This window comes from Carassius auratus, unplaced genomic scaffold (assembly GCF_003368295.1).
Source record: "Carassius auratus strain Wakin unplaced genomic scaffold, ASM336829v1 scaf_tig00214968, whole genome shotgun sequence".
Taxonomy (NCBI): Eukaryota; Metazoa; Chordata; class Actinopteri; order Cypriniformes; family Cyprinidae; genus Carassius; species Carassius auratus.
Window position 1 is genome coordinate 84,346 of NW_020527887.1, and position 22,706 is coordinate 107,051.

Genomic DNA, 22,706 nt, shown 5'->3' on the forward strand with positions numbered 1-22,706 from the left:
ACACAATATGTTCAGCATTGGATTATTTGTTGTATGACTAGATACTTAGAACATTTTGTAAAATGAAATACAGCAATCTATGTTCTCTTTTTGTGTTTTTAAAAAGATGTTAGGTGTAGGCCATTGGACAAAAACCTCCACGATCCCTGTTTAAAAGACACAGATCTCCAACTGACCACAAGAGGGCACTGTTTCACCAGTGGCTCAAAAGGAAATGTTCTCTTTACAGGAGCTCACGCAAACACAAAATCTCTTGCTTTATCTTGACAGACATTGATGAAAACAGCATCACTTGTACTGAAACTGAACACATGGCTCTTGTTCTTTTGTACGATCACACTCAAACAAAGTCATACAAATACTGTGCTAAAAATAAGCACACTTTCTACAAAAAAATACTAACAGACTTGTCAATAAAATCTGATAGTTTAACCAAATTGGGAAGACACTGGAAACATTTTATTGATCAAATATTTTTTGACCACCAGTCATCCCAAAATATTGTGCAACAATGGTGCAGACCCTCCAGCACTGAAGTTTTTCCAGCCCTGATGTACTGTGGCGTGTCATAACATGTACTTCATGGAATGAGATTATACTCTGTGTGAAACTTCTAAAATAACTTATACCCCTTATTGCACAACGTTGCCCCGAGAAAACGAAAATAAAAACTGAATTTCTGAACATGCAAAATAAGAATAAAACATTTCACACACTCACATTTTTTATGTACAGTTCATGTCATTTAAATAAGATTATGCTACTAAAGTGAATTTAGTCTCACATCATATGCGCCTGTGACCATCAGAAAAGGAAGTCCTGTTTTCAGATGGTGCTTGATAGTGACTCCCATACCTTATTGGACTGTTCTTTGATACTTTTCAATCTTTGTAATTGGTTGCAATCATTATAAAAAAATAAAAATAAAAACATGCCTACGTTCTGTAAAGCCTCAATTAAAAACGTTCCTTTGCTTCAGGGCAACGCTATGCTGTAGACAGAGGGTAAGCAGATCATCAAAAAACTAGTTTACATTATACTCGTGTACCTTTCCCTTTAGTGAAGCATTTATTTTGTTGTAATGATGGCTGCTTCTGAAACACTGCTTCACGAAGCTTTTAAACCTTTGAGAATCAATTGTGGACCCTAACCCTGACCCTGACCCTAACCCTAACTGTTTCGAAGTACATGTTATACAATCTTGAATAATTTTAATCAACTTGTAGACATTTGTAATGAGACACTTGTGTGATTAAAACGATGAGTAGTAGTTAATAGACTCTATGGCGTGTTTAGGCTAGTGCTTTATAAAATAAACAAAACAAACCCTTGCAAATTAATAATTATTATTTTAAAGACGCACAAGCCTATTATACCGACACCTCATTGTTAATAGTATTTTATTATTTTGACTATTGTTTGATATTGTAACTTCAAGAAAGCGTTTTCATTCAAGTGTGGGGTTTGTAAAAATCTGTTTTATGTATGTTTTTGTCTGAGCCTTTGTTGCAATTACACAGTTTTGGCCAGCAGGCGTCACCAGCGTGTGGTGTTTCGAGCGCTTCGAAACATTGAATCATTTTGTGAAGCAATTGGTTCAATTGATTCGAAGCTTCGAAATGATTCATTTCTCCCATTCCCGTCTGTCTGCAGCGAACATGTCTCATTTTTTTGGCTAAAGGTTGTAGTAGGCTTGGCTTCCACACACTGGCTTTGACCGTATACGCAATAGAAAGAGTCCTGTGAGTCCGTTTCAGGCAGATAACCATTTGGTACTTATTTTAATTAGCTCTTTTTATCCCAACACAATAAAGAAACGGATGTCTGTCTAAATAAGCCCGTCACATTTGTTTTAGTGTTTAGCTGTAAAGAGAACATTTCCTTTGTGTTCACTAGAGCCTACTGCCCTCTTTTTTAAAAAGACTAAAAGAGAAGACTGAATGGATTGATTACTATTATATTATACAAAATGGTCTAAGTATCTAGTCATACAACAGATAATTAATTGCTGAAAGTTGTGTCTATCAGGTTCCCACCGTTCTTGTGAAATGTGTTTCTGACGCTCAAGTACGTACTAGCGATAATAGATGGTAGTACACTCATGTTTCTTTTCAGATCGTATAAATCTTTCGCCTTTTACTAAAGATTTCCGTGGAGAGAAACACAATGAGTATAAGCTAACTTTTGATACCCTGCATAACTGTAGGGGTTCCTGTTCAGTTTTAAATATCAGACTAATATTGATTCTTGATTTGACAATGGATGGCATATTGCATTATATTTCAATGCAATAGAAATGCTCGAATTTTATTATTTTTTATTGAAGTGTGAGTGTCAAATGTGAATGATTTCTTATTTGTTCAACATTAAAAGCAATTGTTATGCGTTTCATTGGAAAGCTACGGAGCCCCGCACAAGATGTGCAGGAAAAAATTGTAGGCTAATCGATGGTCAGGATATATTCTGGCCCACGATTTACTAATTCGTTCCTTCAACGTACTAAAACGTGCACACGATTAATATTGAATTCCCTCGATTTACTTTTTCGTTCACTCGATTTATAAATTGTGCGCACGTTGTTTATTTTACTTGGTGAGTTATTATATTATGATACTTAGACCCAATAATTACTCAACATTCCAGGTTTAAATGCAATAAAGTAGAATTTTGGTGAAATAAACCTTTAAAAAGCTCTAAAACTCTTAAGTAGTTAAAACGGGGTGAAAATACTGCCTTGGTGCCATTTTCGGTCCTCCAAATGTGTGAATTCGTTCCTGGGACTTAGGTTCTCTGACTCGGTAGGTGGCGCTGTCACAAAAAAAAAAAAAAAAAAAAAAACTAGGGTCGTAAGCTATTTGTGCTCTATTAGTTTGGTCTGTTACGATGCTATTTGTGTTTGATTACTAATGCTTGTGTAGAACGTCATTGCATTGGCTGTATAAAAACAGCATTGCACGCACAGGAAAAAATATTCAGCCTCGACTCTTTTATCATCATTAGTAATAAAATTTGCAAAGCGTAGGCTACTAAATTGAACAAAACTATATAAATGCAAAATTTGAATTAATGAATATATAACAGTATCCACGGTATAGCAAAATACATAGAAATAATAATAATGGAACAACATAGTACCTATAGTCACTTTCATACCTCCCCTGAAATGAAATACAGGAATTATATTATTGATACCACTCTTTAATCAAGAATCACACAATGACATCCTGCAAAACATACATCTAACGATCTTAAACAATTAAATAATTTATACAATACACGCCTTGATTTTTTTCGTATGTGCTAAAAAAACACGAATCGCTAAATTTCAGATATACTCTAATATTCACACTATTTGAAGAACCCCACATTTAAGCAGAGCATTCAAAAAATTAGTTTATACTCATTGCGTTCCTCCCCACGGAAATCTTTAGTAAAAGGCGAAAGATTTATACGATCTGAAAAGAAACATGAGTGTACTAGCTTTAATAAAAGCAGCAGTACGTACTTCAGTGACAGAAACACACTCCACAAGAACGGTGTGAACCTGACAGACACCATTTGTTCAACACAACATTGATTACTGTATTTGTGGTTACTTTAATATTCTGTATAATGAGAAATACATCCGCTCTTCTTAAAAAAATAGTATTTAGGTTAAAAATATAATTATTGCACTCAAATATCGCTTTTAGGCACGGGCACTAGTCTCATTAGTGAACAAAAAGAAAGGGTTCTCTTCACGCATTTGTGAACATGTCATTTGCGAATTTATAACCAAACCCCGTCTTTGTAGGTCGTGTCTAACAATAACACAAACGAAACGACTGTGCTTTATTCTAATTGCTTCGTTCGAAAAAACGCGAACAAAATACTAAAGTGTCTATGATGCGTTGTTCAAACTAGAGATACAATGAGTTATAACAGAATACTCAAATTCTGATGTTTTACCACGAAGAGATGCCCCGCAGTAAAGCAGGGCATCAAAAAATTAGTTTATACTCATTGTGTTCCTCCCCACGGAAATCTTTAGTAAAAGGCGAAAGATTTATACGATCTGAAGAGAAACATGAGTGTACTGATTTCTTGGAGGCAGCAGTACGTACTTGAGTGACAGAAACACACTCTACAAGAACAGTGAGGACATGATGACATCGGTACTGCACATATATTAAAACAGAATAACGTATAATAACGTCAAACGACTGTGCTATTAAACTGCATAACAAACAATAAAGTACGGGTGTATAAAATTAAAAAAAACTTAAGCGATTTTAAGTGTGCCCCATTGCATTGTGGGTAAGAGACCTTACTTCCGGTTGCGTCATCACTCTTAAGGACTTGGCTAGCTTTACTGACAAAGTACCACTGGTGATCTTAGCGCAGTTACACTCGCTTCTGTGTAAATAAAGCAGTTTAAATGATGAAAAATACAATAAAAAATTACTGACATTGTAAAGAACAAGCATTACGTTTTACTCGCCCCGCCTCCCTGGAATTTCCTTCGTTACTATTGGCTAGCCTATCCGTCGGACCAGTCGCATATAGGTGTAGAGCGCTGACTAGCCAATAGGAATGAAGGAAATTTCAGGGAGGCGGGACGAGTAAACTACACACAATAAAAGGCAACAAATAAACAAAATGAGTTTGTATTCGTTTTTCTATCACTTTATCTAGATTAACTTTAAGAATGATTAACATATAATAAACGAACGTTGTGAACAAAGATAAAATAAACCTTGTAATAATTGTTCTTGTGTTGTTGTTGATTGATGTAGCTACAAAATGTGCAACGATCTTAATAAACATTTACATTGTAATAGAGAATAGTTATCTATAATATTGAAAATGTGATTAATTAAAAAGAACATTTTGATAATGTTTTAGACAATTATTTTGAAAGAGACGTTCAGTTTATATTTGTATAATTATGTACAGAAAACATAATTGTATATGAAATTTAACATAAAAGTAAGTTTTTCATTTTATTTATAGTAAAATAATACACTTATTATAAAAATGAAAAAGGGTAATAACTACAGTATAGCACTAAACAAAATATATTATAATTAAATAAATATACATACAATTATTATAGATTTAACAACAACAAATGTGTTAAAAATACAGATGTGGAAAACACACAAAAAAGAAGAAAAATATGTTATGTAATATTAACATTTAGTGTTTACAAATCTGAGCAATATTAAATATAAATGCAAGTCAATAAAATGTAATATCAATAAAAAAAATTGATTTTGAATTTTTTTATAAATAAAAAAACAACACACTAAAATACAGTACAAACAAGGCCAATACTTCTGGTATTTTAATTAACAAATGTTTTTTTTTTTTATGTTAAGATTCAACAACAACAACAACAACAATAACAAAATCTAGTTTTGTGGAGAGATTTGTGGAGAACACAAAAAAAAAAGTACACGACCAGTCAAATGTTTTTGTACAGTAAGATTTTTAATGCTCACCAAGCCTGTCTTTATCTGATCCAAAATACAAGCAAAAATATTATGAAACATTTTTACTATTTAAAATAACTGCTTTCTATATGAATATATTCTACAATTTTATTTATTTCTGTGATCAAATCTAAATTTTCAGCATCATTACTCCAGTCTTCAGTGTCACATGATCCTTCAGAAATCATTCTAATATGCTGATTTGCTTTTTTAAGAAATATTTATTATTATTAGTTTATTTACTTATTCACCAAACAATAAAGCATACAGACTTTATTAGAGCAACAGAAAGAAAAATGTTTAGATGAAAAGGCTAAATATACAATTCATTATGTACATTAACAATTATTCGGGGCGAATATAATGTAATTAATGGGAAACTATGCGAATGGCACTCTGAGGCGCGGCAAGATTTTCTGTCAGCTGTATTTAAATCCAGATCTGAAGTTTCTCACTCTGTTCAGTGGAGCATCACGTGACTAAACAAATAGCACATGAACATTGTGCAATGAAAGCAGAGCCTTCTCAGCCGCTTCAGCAACGCACTCAACCCGGAAAAACCCTCGGCATGAATTTTTGCCGATAAGTGATTGTTCCAGTAATCAAATATCGGTGCCGATTAATTGGCAAAACTGATACATTGGTCAACCTCTACTCTCTTTTTTTGCTGTACTGCATCATGAACACAAAGAATTCATGGTAATAAATGCTCACAACAACTCATGTGCACAGTAGAAATAGCCTGAGTAACAAGCATAATATACTTTCCTTGTCCTTGCCTCTCAGATACAGTTTGAAGAACACATTGCAGACCGGGATCAGTGAGAAGAAACTGTGCTGCATTTCTCTGTCTGCCAGTTACAAGTGAGGAAAACTCATCTCACAGGATCAGGGCCAAAGGGCGTGAAGTAAGACATGGGTGGCCGTCCACAGTCGTGATTCAACTGTTAAAATCTTTTTCCATGCTGTGGCTCTGTGCGCTGGACAGTGTGGGAAGACATGTGGGATGAAAGAGTGTATAGTAAATGCTCAACCACACAATGTTTAAAGTCTACGCAGGGATACTTTATGAAATCATGTGTAAAGGATGGAAAGTCTGCTAGAATTCAGAGCTGAGAGCTCTTTAGATAACAGAGTCTTAGGCCAGAAGATCATAACGAATATGTTCCATCTGACTCATTTTTGCACTAAAACCTTTTCAGAAAAGTGCTCAGAGAATAAATGCATCAGATTTTCTCACTTCTTGAAGGAATTGTAACTCAATCTCAAAGCCTGTCAAGCACTTGATTGTTGAGGTTTATATGTGTTCCATTGTTTCTACATTGACCTCGGAAGCTGCTGTGCACAATTTCTTGTTGGATAAAAATCATTTTATATCATTAGTATACCATTAACCATTAATTAATTACTCAACATATAAGGATTATAATGTAAAGATCAAGATGTTTTGGACTCTATTCCGCCATTATCTGTGAACATCTGCTGGCTTATATGAACCAAAACATTGTTTAGTTTAGTTGGCTTCCTGCTCAGCTCTCATGCCTGTCTGGGACGATGCTCTCTGGTCCTCTGGAGGAGTGAGTTAGTGCCAGTGTGGTTTGGGTATCCGGTCAGAACATCACCGCCTGTCCACATCATGACCTCCAGTAAAGAGTGAGCCATTCAGGAACACATTCAACGCAAACCATTCAAAAGTTTCTGGTCAGTGATGTTTCTGAAAGAAGACAGAACCAAGGCGGCATTTATTTGTTTAAAAATAGAGCAAAAACAGTATATTATGAAATATTATTACAATTTAAAAATGACTTTTCTATTTAAATATATTGTATGTTGAAATTGATATTCATGTGATCAAAGCTGAATTTACAGCATCATTACTTTCAGAAATCATTTAATATGAAAACAGTTGTGGTGCTTTAATATCTTTCGAAAAGCCATGAAAGATTTTTTTTTCACAATTCTTTAATGAAAAGAACGTAAAATCTTTTATAACACTGTAAATGTCTTTATGTCACTTTTGATCAATTTAATCCATGTTGAAAAAAAGTATTAATTTCTTTTAAAAAATGAAAAATATCTGACTGATCCCACACTTTTAAATGGTACGTGTTGAAACATGCATATAGATGTAAAAATAAAAAGTGAGATTACTGGACAACTAAAACTCTCAATTGAGCAAAACTTTATGAAAAAATATAAAAATCTGAACAACATTCAAGTACTTGCCTGCAATGCAAAACTGAAAGAAGAAAAAAATTCGCCATTTGCTTATGTTGTTGCTTTCTACACTGTAAAAAATTTCTTGTTGTTTTTACAAAAACTTTTTGGCAGCTGTGGTTGCCAGAATAATTTTGTAAAAATACAGAAAACTCTAAACACATTTACGTCAAAAACTGTTAATTTTACAATATAAAGCTGTAATTTACAAACAAGAAAATGTGAATATAAACCAGTAAATTCAACAACACACAAAATTAAATCTGTTTTGTACCTTGAAAATACTGACAACCACCATAATAATAAAGATGGTACTGGATAAGAGAAAGCCACATGAAGTATCAAAGCTCATCACAAGTAGCTTCACCACAAGCAGAAGTATATATTAACATATAGAAGGTGCACATTTATGGAAACACAAAACACCATCATGGTAACACACGTGATACTTAAATAATGCAAAAAACTTTCATTAAGCAACAGAAGATGTAACATAAAGCTCAAATGTACATAACTGATAACAAGAACTATTTAAAAACATGATTATTTAAACAAAATACTTTCAAACGTGTAGTGTCACGCAGGGAATTCTGGGAATATCAGTTTACAGTTTTAGACTGTAAATTATACATTGATTTGTTCTTTTTTTACTTCTAAAAGCTGTATAATTAACATAATTTTACTGAAAATTTACATTAAATGCTTTGTTAGATCTTTTACAGTTTTTCCCTGTATATAGTACGGGAACTTACTGTTAACCTATTATCAGTTTTTTTCCGTAGCGTTTGTACAAAATTTTACAGTTAAAATTACACTTATTTTTTACAGTGTAGTGTTTTTAGTATGTTACTATGTTTTTGCTAAGGTAAGTTTCTGTGATCCTCTGCTCAGCAGATATATAAGATAAGATATATAAGTCTTTGGGAATTTTTGTAGCCATTTTATTTATTCATGAAGCAAAAACTGTAAATCAGATCACTTCGAAAAGTGCTGTCCTCTTTATAATAAGGCCAACAGTCAGATTATGACAGGCTGTGTAAACAATGACACTGTTGGCTTTGTAAAAGGAGAAAAAATATAAAAACTATATATATAATATATACATGAAAGAAACCTGGGGGATTGCACTTTCCAATCACTCAATCACCTGCTCTGTACTGCTTAGAAAACAGTTGTTCCTGAAATCCACTGCATCAATCTCAGCTGATTTTTTTTTCTTTTTTTGTGATGTTGGCTCTTTCATGATTGTATGACTCAGAATTATGAATTATGAGATTTGATCCCTCCCCAACAGAGCTGAACATAAGTGTAATACATTAGGCAGGAGGAGAGGCACGTGACGTTGAGGATATAAACAGAAATGTCAGGCTCTTTCTCCAGCATGTGGACTCCATTTGTGCGGCGCATGAGAGCGTTTGGCACAGAAGCCCTTTGGTATCTCTCAATCCATCTGCTCGGGCCAAATTATCATATCCTCCAGACTCCAATGAACATAAATCATTGGCGGGAACACGTCATAAAATGATGATTTAAAGCCACGGCTGTCAAAACACAGCCATGCAGATGTCACACAGCAGTTTAGGCAGGGAACTCAAGGACTTCATCTCATTTGAACAATTTATGGCCTCTTAGGGACAACAGACAGATGAGCTGCCCTTTAAGCCCACCAGCAGGAACACACATGAAACCTGTATAGTAGCCCAAAGCCTTGATAAACCCACCAGCAGGGAGTTCCTCGTTCCTCCAGAAGTCAGGATCCATCACTTCTTGCGTACTGGTATGTGGAAGCTTTCTGTCGGTTATGCTGTGTTTGTGAGCTTTGGTACTAATGTTGAAGGACACACACTGTTTTAGACTCGAGGCATAAATTGAGACCAAGGAAAATAAATATTGCGAGTTTCCTGAATTTGGGCAAGATGTATGTGAACATAACTGGGTCCTTCCTATTAAGCAGTACATTTTCATATCCCCATCATACATAACACTCACATTTATCAAGATGGAAAGCATTTGAGAAGAATAAATCGCAAGCTTTTTAGAATTAAATAATTAATTTGTACATATTAATTTTAACAATAAAAAAAAAAACTCTGTTTAACCAAAGCCAAGATATAAATATATAGCAATTGTAGTTATATATTATTTTTAATATAAAATTCAGTTTGACTGAAAATACAAACAAAAGTTATTTTAAAGCCATTGTTTTGTTAACAAGGATAAGACATTACAAAATGTAGCTTTAGAAAGAGATATTTTATCTGATTTATCATTTACAGCATCAAATGTATTACACATAAACATTTAAGATACGATAGCCTAACATAAACTAAACATAAAAGAAGATTATTTGAGAAAAATCTTAGTATTTTTTTGTTCATATAATGAAGGTCACTGGCAACAAGATGAACTTGCTTACCAACATTCTCAAAATATCTTTTATCTTCCGCAAAAAGAAAGTATGTCATAGGGTGAGTATATGACGGGTGACATTTTTGGGTGAACTATCCTTTTATTTATTTGTTTGTTTGGAATTGGTTGTTTGTCAATAGGTAAATGTCTTTGAAAAATGTAAAAAGTCATTGAGTCATTCATTCTTTTGATTCATTCAAACTGATGATTCGTTCAGGAATTAAGTAAATTGCTGTGTCTGAAATGCCATACTCTTACTATTTCTGCAGTATTCAGTTTGTATTCTGTGCATAGCATGCACATTTTCTTTATGCATGGAATACCCAGATGACGTACTATATTTGCCAGAATCTGTTATATATATAAATTATTAAAAAAATAGAAAAAATATTAATACATTATTAAAATAAAACAACAAATTGAATATAAGTAAATCATAAGTCAACTTATTTCGACATAATTATTTGAAAAAAATGAAAATAAGTGCATTTTTAAAAATGATACAATTATGTATAATAATATTATGTATAAATGTTAATTAAATGTTAACTTTATTTTTAACTTTAAACATTGCAACATCTAGCTATCTGTCTTTGTTTGAATCAGAGTGTTCATGACTTTTGTGTTTTATATGTGGGCAGATGAAATTAAATGAAATCACTGGATGCTTAAATCTGTTCAGCGAATGGAAATGGGCTTTTGGAAAACAGCATGACGTGAAACCACCTGAATGAGTAGTGTGTCAAATGTGGAAACGGTTCTGGCCTGCGAGCCCCCAAATGAATGATAGATGTGATATTTTCCCTGCAAACACAAATATCTTCAGTGATTTCAGCTGCTGAGGATACACCCGGGACAAAAAAGACCAGACCACCGTCACAGCCAAATGAGGATGAATTCTTTTTCTGGATTTTTTCATCTATTTTTACAACTTCCATTCAGTTCCCTGGCTGATCGTTGAGCTCCATGTGAAGACAGGCTGCTTGGGCCGCACAAGATGATCCTGATGTAGACGGCTATACCTGCAGGTGCTTTACCCAGCCAATTCATGTTTTGGAGGACAATGCAAAGGATTTTTCTTAACAGGCCATGATTCTTTAGTTTAAGTCATGAAAGATTAGCTTTTCCATCAGACATTTTTACAAGGTATAACTTCAGATAAAGAATTAAACCAATCCTACTTGACCTCTGAAGATTTATGTCAGTGATGAGATGTAAGATGGACAACAACAAATACTAAGACAGACCAGAAAAACCATGACTAAAGTGATTTTCCAGAAATGAGTTTGAGAAAAGTTAATTGTGCATAGATCTCGATCATGCTTTTGCACTATATATATATTTATATCTCGGGGTGTTATCTTTCACAGGTAAGACTCAGCTGTTCTTTCTCGATGTTTTTTGGTCATATTTAACATTATGTTGTCAGCTTAATTAACAACCAGTGTATTAATAATAGATGATTGGCGAACCTGCTTTAAACCCCCAAACTTATTCAAATGATTCGCGAACACACTCCGAACTGATTCAAATGACTCGCGATCCCCAAACTGACTCAAATGATTCGCGAACCCGCTCCGAACTCCCAAACTGACTCAAATGATTCGCGATCCCCAAACTGACTCAAATGATTCGCGATCCCGCTCCGAGCTCCCGAACTGATTAAAATGATTCACGCTCCGAACTCCCGAACAAATGATTCACGATCCCCAAACTGACTCAAATGATTCGCGAACCTGCTCCGAACTCCCGAACGGATTCAAATGATTCGCGCTCTGAAACTCCCGAATTGACTGAACTGATTCTGACTGAAAGCTGGCGACTGCACAGTAGAGACAGGCTGCATGTTTTCAAAAATGTTTCACCTGTATGAGAAAAAACATACAGAGAATCACTTAAGACACTTTGCTGTAGACCCATTCCACATAATAATATTCATTAAAACTGTATGTTAACACATAGGAGCTTTTGCATGAATCCGTGAGTTGGCTACAGTTTACAAATGCATGGGAACATATTGCGAAAGTGGACAGGTTAGGCTGCACTTCAGTCAAAATTAATTAATTTAAAAAAAGTAATGGACAATCCACCATATGGTAATGGTAACGGAGTTTATTTATTTAAAAAGTAATGCGTTACAGTATTAGTTTGGTCAAATTGAACTGCACTACAGTAACGCGTTACTAATAATGCCCAACACTGGTGAACATACATGGAAAAATAAACCACTGTTGTGTGTGTTTTCTGCATGAGTGTGTGTAATGTGTATTATAATTTTTTTTTTACATTATTTAACTCATTAATTGAATAAAATAGAAAATCTTGAGGGAAGCGGTGGGGAATTAATCTTTATTAGTCAGGTTTTGTCTTCACAACTAAACCATTCACAGAGAAAGACAGAACTGAAAACTTAAATAAAATGTGTTTCTAAATAACTGGAGGCAAAGTTTTTTTTTAACTGCACGTAGATCACAAACCTCTGAAATCGGTTGATAAATGTGAACGTTTTTTTATTATTATTTAATTATTTTTATTTTATTTATTGAAGATATAAAGATTTACAAACAAACATGACTGCATAAAATCCGTTTCTTCATAATAGGATACAGAAAAGATATAGCCTGAGAGAGCAGCTCTTAATACAAACAGGAAAATATATAAGCTTAGTAACAAAAATAAATATTATTTATTAAAAAAAAAAAGAAAAAAAGAGAGATTATAATACATATATACATGACATAAGGGGAGGATTAAGTAATAAATGTGAACGTTATCGTTTTTTTATTTGTTTACGGCAGTCTTGCCCTAGCTAACATGGCCGAGGTGTTGACATATCGCAGCAACGGCTCAAAGCAGCCAATGAGCATACACTCTAAAAACTGCTGGGTTGAAAACAACCCAATTTGGGTTATTTTGACAACCCAGCGCTGGGTCAAAAAGGGACGAACCCAACGCTGGGTTATTTTAACCCAACCAGTTGGGTTATCATATTTAACCCAGCCTGCTGGGTTGCCATTTTTTATGGTTTAAAATGACTATATTGCAGGGTTTCAAAAACCAGAGCGGGTGTTTTTTTATCACTGTATTTCAGAAGGAAAACTACTGTATTTAGAAAATGTTCGATATCATTTCGCATGTGCTTGATAAGGCAGCGTTTGAGAGCTCAGCACCGCTCTGCAGCCGTTACCGGAGAAACCTACCTCTCCCGCTCTTAGCGCCTCCTGCTGGCAGAAAATAAACTCGCAGAGTGCAGCCATGTGGGGAAACAATGCATTTCTACGTTAAAATTAACCCAAATTGAGCTAGGCATTAAACCTACAAATGTTGTTCATTTTAAATATCACTTTTACACACAAATAATAATTACCAAAAGGAAAATATTTATTAAAAACAAGAGAAAAGTCAAAAAGTAACATGTTAGAAGAAATGCAGAAAAGGATGGCATTAACAGCTACAGAGTTCATAAACAAAGCATTGAACATTTGATGAATATAACTGAATTAGGTTTTTTTCCAACTATTCTGGCATGACAGTACACAAATAAATCACAACATTAACTTTGATATTATAACATTTAACAGACGCGTGTGTGTGTGTGTGTGTGTGTGAAAGAATGTGAGCAGGTGTATGAATGACAGAGTGTAAACTCTTCTACTAAACAGCACAGAAAAAGCATTTAACTTTTTTTTTTTTTAACAAATTATACACTTACAGTTTGTTTCATAGTCCATGAATACAGATCATGCATCACGGTCAATTTTTTATGATCTCTTTAGCATAACTGATGTAGTCATGAAGAAGCCCCATCAGCACAGCATCTGACTTCTTCTACATCATCCAGGGCAGCGTCCTCCTTTAAAACCACCGCTGCATCAGTTTGGGGGAAAGAAGATTCTCCTCTCTGACCAGGATTCATCCCAGTCACCGCCTGCTCTTCATCAGTGGCCTAAGAGAAACACATTTGAAAAAATTAAACATTTAATTAAACTATCGATTTTCAGGTAGAGGTGTATTCACATCCGTAAGGATAGGTAAATAATCGGTTTTAAAGTTTCAACACTTTGTGTGGTTGTTTAATGTCTCAGTCCACCACAGCGCTCCAGGAGGCTATAATGGCAGCACTAGTGTGAGGACAGGTGATATTGTTTGAATAAATATTGCTTTCAGAAAGCTTCTTTACTGAAACATTAAAACAGTCATGACATTCACATACCTCACAAATGTTCATGTACGTGAAGGGCTGCTCTTCAAACCGTTAGTTCACCAAATAATTAAAATGTTTATAATTTACTCTCCTCATGTTTTTCCAGACTCATACAAACTCTGCTCATTTTTTTGAAAAAATATGAATATATTTAATATTCTCTTTTTGTGTCCTCCATTGCTGGTCTGGGAGACCAGTATTTTATTTTGAACATGTTTGCTATCATATAATTTAAGATGTATTCATATATAAATATCAGAATTTACTTCTACAATAACTCTATATTTATGAAGCTTGAAAATACTGATTATCTAAACTATAAATGGATTAACAAATATTATGAGAAAACTAAAAATATATTAATTTATGTTGTAAAGACAGACAAAAGTCTTATAGGTTTGGAATGACTTGAGGGCAAGTAAATTATTTTTTGTGTGAACTTTACCTCTAAGAGCGAAGACCAAGAATGATGACTCTCCAAATCAGACAACTCCACAGTTGGTTTGAGTTCTGCAATGAAAAACACAGACATCAATGGTCTTAATGAAATGAGCACGTAATCATGCTGTTGTTGCATCAAAATGTGAAGTAAACCGGCAGGAGACAACAGAAAAAATTTATTTTCTAAAAATAACTTACATAAAATCTCAAAGGAATTATGCTCTCCCATGTCTCTTGCTTTTAACATCTACAAAAACAAATATTATTTTACTCTTAGTAAAACACAACAACAGCTGATAACATGAAATTATGAAGTTTACTTGCCTTAAATGATCTTTCCCTCTCTTCCAAAGAAGCTGAGAAAACCACCTCCTCACACAAGCAGACTTCTGTGTCCTTAACTCCAGTTAGTTTGAGTTCTGCAAAGAGGGACATCAATGGTTTCAATAAAATATTAACATATACATACATATATATACATACACACACATATACATATATATATATATATATATATATATATATACATATATATATATATATATATATATATATAAAATCACACTGTTTTTGCATCAAAATGTGAAGTTAACAGGCAGGACACAACATAAACATTACTTTTCAAAAAAAAAAAAGTAATAATAACTTAACTTACATCAGTATCAAAAGAATGAAGTTATCTTGTCTCTGGATTGCAACATCTAAAAAAACAACAACATTATTTTAGTCTTAGTAAAAATAAAGATAACTTGATGTTATTCTGAAGTTTACTCTCCTTAAACCGTCTGTCCCTCTCTTCAGAAGAACACCTCCTCCTCATCCTCACACAAACAGCTTCGGTGTCTCTAACTCTCAGCGCGAGGACAATGAAGACAGGAGCTGGACAAGTCTGAAATATGACATGTAAAACATACTTTTAACAGTTACCACTTCAACAGCCTCAAAATAATTATGATAGTCTTTACTACACAATGCCGTTTCCTTTAGGAGACAAACATACATTCAGTTTAACCGCGAAAAAAAAGACAAATTCACATGACCATAACCGCCTGTTAACGCCTCAAAAAGTACAGATAATGTAAAACCTTGTGTAAATATGACAAAATACATTCACAGACGTTATATTAAAAGTACATCCTCCGTTCAGTACCGTTACATGAGGCAGTTAAGACCTCCGTGTCTGAGGCAAAAACCGCGTCCGTTTTATTTTAAAATATATATATATAACGTTAAGCTCTTTTGTTTCCGCCTTTCATAAAACCTTCCGCCTTTCATACAACCGGGTAAACAATAAAAGATAACTTTACATTTTGAATATTTACTTACCATAGTCTTTCACTCGCTTCTCGCTTCTATCACGCTGAGAAAATGGCGGCTGCTCGCACTGGAGACGTACGATCTTGACGTGACGTGCGTGCTCTCCTTCACGTCCGCGTCCTCAACCCAGACCGCTGGGTTAAAAAAATTTTTTTTTAAACCTTATTATCAACCCAAACTTGGGTTAAAACATCCCAAAGTCCTATCCAACGGCCTCAACCCAGCAGTTGGGTTGAAAAAACAACCCAGCGTTTTTTAGAGTGTAGACAGTAAAAGAAATGGACACAGCGACCCCATTGCAGCTCAGTGATCCAGGTCCTGTCATGATGAGCAGAGACTTTCCAGTGGATCGTTTCTTTTTATTCAGTAGCATTAAAATATTCATGTTTTCGTTTTATTTACTTTATTAACAAATGTATGTGTATTAGCAGTGTTTGCTCAAGTTAAAGAAGTTGTTAACAAGAACATCTGCTGTTTATTTATCTAGATGTGCACACTTTTATTATATGTGTATTGGGATCGCTCATTTGAGTCATTTCGGGAGTTCGTAGCGGGTTCGCGAATCATTTGAGTCAGTTCGGGAGTTCGTAGCGGGATCACTAATTATTTGAGTCAGTTCGGGAGTTCAAAGCGGGTTCGCGAATCATTTGAGTCAGTTTGGGGATCGCGAATCATTTGAATCAGTTCGGGAGTTCGTAGTGGGATCGCGAATCATTTGAGTCAATTTGGGGATCGCGAATCATTTGAGGTAGTTCGGGAGTTCAAAGCGGGTTCCCGAATCATTTGAGGCAGTTCGGGAGTTCGTAGCGGGATCGCGAATCATTTGAGTCAGTTTGGGGATCGCGAATCATTTGAATAAGTTCGGGAGTTCGTAGCGGGTTCGCGAATCTTTTGAGTCAGTTCGGGAGTTCAAAGCGGGTTCGCGAATCATTTGAGTCAGTTCGGGAGTTCAAAGCGGGTTCGCAAATCATTTGAGTCAGTTTGGGGATGGCAAATCATTTGAATCAATCAGTTTTTAGCATAAAAGGTTCTTTGGAGTTGAGTAAAGAACCCTATATGTTTCTATATAGAACCCCAATGATCCCTTTTTTCTAAGAGTTTGTTGTCATATGTATGTTGAACTATATGTCTAAGGGAAGCTGCTTAATCGTCTACACAGAAACAAAAGGTCTGTCATCTGCGTTTAATTCAATGTAAACTGCTTTATTACACTGACTGTTGCTGCACTGTTAGTTTGTGTTGTGTTTGCAGTAGTTTCTCACGCTCAGTAGATGTCAGTGTTGCATCATCAGTGTGGAATTTTCCCGTTGATTCCTGCACATTAAGCCCTGACACATGGTCCCTGTCCCGAGAGGTCTTCGGTCTTCCAGAAGCGACTCCTCTTTTTTTCCTTCCTTTTTTTTTCCGTGATAGATAAGACATGTTTCTGGTCTTGTTGCAGTTGGACAAGTATTGGTCAGTCTGTCAAACAAATTCACTTTAACTTCTTCCTTTTCAAATGTAGGTTTTGATTGTAATTTAAGGTACATTGAAATGTTTTTTTAATTTTGTCTCCCATTATTTATACAAGTTTATTTTTCATATTTTTAATATAAACATAATTTCTTACAACGTGTAAAACTAATTGCTACGTGTGTATGTGTGTATAATATTCTAATTCTGATATCGTTATGTAAAATCTTGCATCTGAATTCCATGTCTGATGTCAAATGATCTTTCAATGTAAGCCTGAGAATAATTTAACCTTGTAGAATTTATCAGGTAATATACATTTTGGAAAACACTATCAGTCTTCTTTGCTCTTGTTTTTAGTATTGCTCTCTTCTGACGTTTCTTACAAAATAATGAAAACATAGATTTTGTATTTTCCATTCAAATATTTGATTGATTTCAGCTAAGAGGTGTTTCTTAAATTATTCTACACTCATGCACGCGCACGCAGAAGAAAATCTGTGTTTGAAGGTGGTGAACTTGTATAACACATAAACTTTAACTCTTTAAATATTTTGTTTGCCCTGAATCAGGTGATAAGGGGAAATCACCGTCCTGTTCGGCGATCCCTCAACATTTATTGATTTTTTATGCACAAATATAACTCCAGATTTTTGCTTCAAGAATTCAGGACACGTATTCAGCATAAGGAAACCTGAAAAGATTTCATTGTGGAAAGTGTGTGAAAGGTTAAGGACCAAAGAAAAAAAACTGATGTTCAATCAATTTGTTTTTCTATTAATTGATTACGTTTGTCATGGTTAACTCCAGTAATGCATACCTGCAAAAATGTCCTGAAAACATCATCTTTCTAGCTGATATATTAAGCATTATTCAACACTGTATTTTTATTTTCCTGGATGTTTTGTATAAATAGCTGGGATGCATTTAATGTGTGGAAAAAAATAACCTGGACAAAGCCAAAACATGCGCACTTGATTCAAAATATAGAAAAAAACAACAGGATCACCATAAATTGATTCAAGTTATCTGAAAGATTATGTAGTTATTTTCTGCATGGCACAGGTCAAGTGCCCTATTTCAGTATTTTCTAGGGCATTTACAATGTTTTTTTTAATTTACCCTTAAAAATTCATTTATAAAAATAATAATTCAAAGTTACGTTTTGTCTTATTTTTGGCACACAGAGCAATAAGTAGGTTAAATGTAAACCACATCTATAAATTCAGAACAAACTTTTTTAATTTTAAATTATAGCAGATCACTCTTTAATGTAGACACATGCATTTTCTGTAAAACTGCTTTGAAAAAATGTCTAAAAAGCGCTATACACATAAATTTGAATCGAACTGAATATAAAGGCTTCTTAAATAATTCTAGATTCTGCATTTAAAGTTTTGGGCATATATGCCACCCACGATTAAAAAAAAAACCGTGCACGGCCTGTTTTCTGATGACTGTAGTCAGTTTAAATCTAATAGCAATTATAGAAAAGCGTAATTGCGCTCAAATCTTTCGATTAGACTGAGTGACAACAAACAGAGCCTTGAAACGGTTTCTTTGCAGTTAAGTTCAATTAGCTTCATTACCAAAGTGCCTGGCCCACCGGCTGGACCCGAAACAAACAGCCCAAATGACTGTAAGGGTTACATAAACATTCCCAAACGAGACGCTGGAAAACCCCTTCTGGTCTGCCGCGTATCTCTAATCTCAGGAGACGTTCGCATTACAGATATAGGAACAATCCTGCCTCTTAAATCTGATAATGGGCTACATCCAAATCAAAGTGGCTGGAGGTTGAACATGTTCCTCTCTACATGTCTGTGATGCTATCCTGGGGTGCGTTTCCCAAAAGTGAATCGTTATAGCCCCCTATGATCGCAAGTTACATAATTCAACGATTCATTCGATTTTTAATATATCGAATCTATATATTTTAGCGTGCAAAAATCTGCGCCATTTATGAAGCGTGAGCATGTGCAAAAATGCGCGTTGGAACCCCACTTATGATGTTAAACAGAACCTGCTATTAATCAAATCTTTAGGCTTTATTTTAACTATGGTTAATTTTCATAAGGGATTTCAATATATTGTGTTAATTACGAACACACCGGTTTGTAGCACAAGAAGTTTTACAGTTTACTGCACTTTCTTATTCTTCATATTATACTTTCTTATGTACCTATATGGTTTATATGATATTCGCTTAGAACATTATAATGCAAATTCAATGCTTCAATAAATACATCCACTTCACGAGCTAATGAAGCTACTGCACTGTTTGTTTACTTCACTGGATTGCACATATCTGCCATGTGCCTTGTGCTGCTTTACTTATCTTTCTTTTTACATTACCTATTTGTATACTTGTATAGCTAGTTGTACTTTTTTATATTTTATCTGTAGGCCTATTTAATGTTCTACTGTTAGTGTTATCTGTATGCACCAAGGGTCTGAGAGAAACGCAATTTAAATCCTCTGTATGCAATGTACATGGGAAGAATTGACAATAAAGCAGACTTGATACAGACTTGCACTTGTTTTTCTGATGCATAAGGTCTATAATGTTGGACCAGTGTGATTCAAACTGATTTCGAAAAACTATTTGTGAATGACTAGATGGTTAGTTTCTCCAATGATGCATATTGGTAATTAAAGAGCGAGTTAACATTGTTGTAGAGGAAACATATATCTACCCCTCTCACCACAATGAAATGTTAGTAACCTAAATATTTAAGTGGCCTGTTAGTAACCTAAACATAGATGTACGTGTATGTAGGTGTCTATTCAGAGTCAACAGTAATCCTTCATCTGGGTAATGTAGGTTTTAGGTGTTGAAAAGAAATATGGGCGTACTCTTTAAGGATATTACAGTATTAGTGACATTCAACAAGTACAACCAAAGAGATTTAAAACATCATGAACCCACAGATGAGTGTTTAATAGACATTTTGCCACAGGTGTGGTCTTTTTTTGTGTGGTTGTATATTCAAGACAATGTCAATAAAAGGATTCAGAACTGATATCTAGAGCGGAGGTTTTGCATATTATGATTGCATACATTTTTCCAGAAATGTATTAAGAAAGGGTCATAAATATCTGATCTTTTCCCTGAGAATGTTACCTATGACATTTCTAATCCAAAGGCAACTGTCTGCCAGTTACCAACTTACATTTAATGGTTTATTATGGGCATTAATGCATGGTTCCATTACACAAAATGTTCTTTATATAAAATTAAAAAATGAATAAATACATTCTAAATGTTTTTCTGATGCAAGACTCATTTTGAAAGACATGCGTGAAAGCTGTTGACACTTTAGTCAGATGCAGAAGGATTTGCATGAAGGTATGATATTTATTCTGTTCAGGAGCACTTTCCATGTTTCATTAATAGTTCATGTTATTATCATTCACCTTGTTAACTGTTGTTTCCATAACCCAAAATGTCATGTTATCTCACTTTGTGTTATTTTGTACATGACTGTGGAAATTCATACCAACCTTGTATTAACAAACTGGGACTAACCTTACTTTATAAGCTATATATTAATCAGTATCAGTGATATTCTTACAATTTATGTGTTAAGTAAAGCGGGAAGGTGCTTGTGTGTGTCCGTCAACAATTTTAGATAAAAATACATTTGCTTTGTTTAAAAAAAAAAAAACCTTTCTGGAACCGTTCTTTTTTGCTGTTTTGGAACATTTTGACATTTGACTTCTTAATATTTTGTCCTCTAATTAGAATCACTTTAGATGACCAAGATTCCTCTGTAGATTATGTTCTGTGAGACTTCCTCTCCAGGGGGCATGATTTTAGACAATCATTCCTGCACTATCATCATAGATCAGGAATATTCTGTCGACAGGAAGCCCATTCTTCCCCTTGGTTTGACTCATGCTGTCATTTTCCCATCTGCCCGTGTGAGTTTCAGCCCAAATGATGTGTTCTGATCGGTGTGCATCAGTGCCTCTCCAAATATCAGTGGCTACAGGGAATTCACAGCAGCCTATCCAAATACAGTACACATACTGGGACATGAGCCATCCCTGAATGAAACTGGGCATTTCCTGACATCTTCTGAACAGAGAACAGAAATAGAAGCCACAAACTAAATGGTTATATTTTACTGTTGCACTGTTTATGTACATTCTGGTGCAATAAAGATGTAGGAGGATTCATTGTGTACATAATCCCGAACAAAAAATGCATCATGTTTTCCAAAAAAAATATAAAGCAGCAAAACTTTTTCAACATTGATAATAATAAGAAATATTTCTTGATCAGCATATTACAATGATGTCTGAAGGATCATTTGACACTGAAGACTGGATTAATGATCCTGGCATCACAGCAAAAAAATGCATTTTAAAGAATATTACAATGGTTATTTTAAATGATAATAATATTTCACAATATTAGTGTATTTTTGGTCAAATAAATGCATTCTATGTGAGTAAGGCGCTTATAATATGACAAAACTATTTGAATTTGTATTGTATAAATTTCAATTATTGACAAGTGGCATTTATCAAAACTGAATATTATGTGGCATTTACATAGTTCTGATAGATTTGATTCTTTTACTTAAATATTGAACATTTGAAATTTGAAAAAACTGATTTTTATTTAAAAAAAAGTTATTGCAGAGTTTATAGACAGCAATTTTTTTGTTCCGAATTCTTTCACTGCAAATATCTAGTTTTTAAAAATACAACTTCAAGTTTTCAAGATGAAAAGGAAATTCGGAACATCAGACTCAATATTCTAAAATTCCATAAGCAGAACTCAAATCATAAAGTAGGTCAGATGTAATCCACAGGGAAGAGTAAATGATCTCCGAAAAGTCAAACAAAGCATTTTTGCAGATTTTGTAGGTTTCTGGTGTTCAGATCAGGTTGATCTAGCTGTTGAATAATATTAATAACGCTAACAACATTTTGAAGCTAAAGACACATTTGATTCAGGTTTATAGTTCATGCTGTGTAATACCTAAGAGCATTTTACAAATTTGCAAACACATTCAATTATGTCATTTGTTTCCAAAAACAACTAATTATTCTCCGAAATGGCAGTTATGTTACTCAAGACGACCGGCTCCCGCCCTCCTTCTGTGTTGACCCTTTATGCTGCGGCGCCTTTCCGGTCGGCCTGCCACCCTAATTTTGCTCATAATCGAGTCTCTCCATTT

General features: G+C 34.3%; 3 non-coding genes across 3 annotated transcripts; 1 reads left to right on the plus strand and 2 right to left on the minus strand.

The window, feature by feature from the left end:
* The first annotated feature begins 2,096 nt into the window (after positions 1-2,096).
* On the plus strand, positions 2,097-2,209 carry LOC113093353 (U5 spliceosomal RNA). Its single transcript, XR_003287733.1, has one exon. It is a non-coding gene; the product is annotated as a U5 spliceosomal RNA (small nuclear RNA).
* A 1,150-nt stretch (positions 2,210-3,359) lies between these two features.
* On the minus strand, positions 3,360-3,475 carry LOC113093354 (U5 spliceosomal RNA). Its single transcript, XR_003287734.1, has one exon. It is a non-coding gene; the product is annotated as a U5 spliceosomal RNA (small nuclear RNA).
* A 483-nt stretch (positions 3,476-3,958) lies between these two features.
* On the minus strand, positions 3,959-4,074 carry LOC113093352 (U5 spliceosomal RNA). The gene has a single exon (XR_003287732.1). It is a non-coding gene; the product is annotated as a U5 spliceosomal RNA (small nuclear RNA).
* Between the last annotated feature and the right edge of the window lie 18,632 nt (positions 4,075-22,706).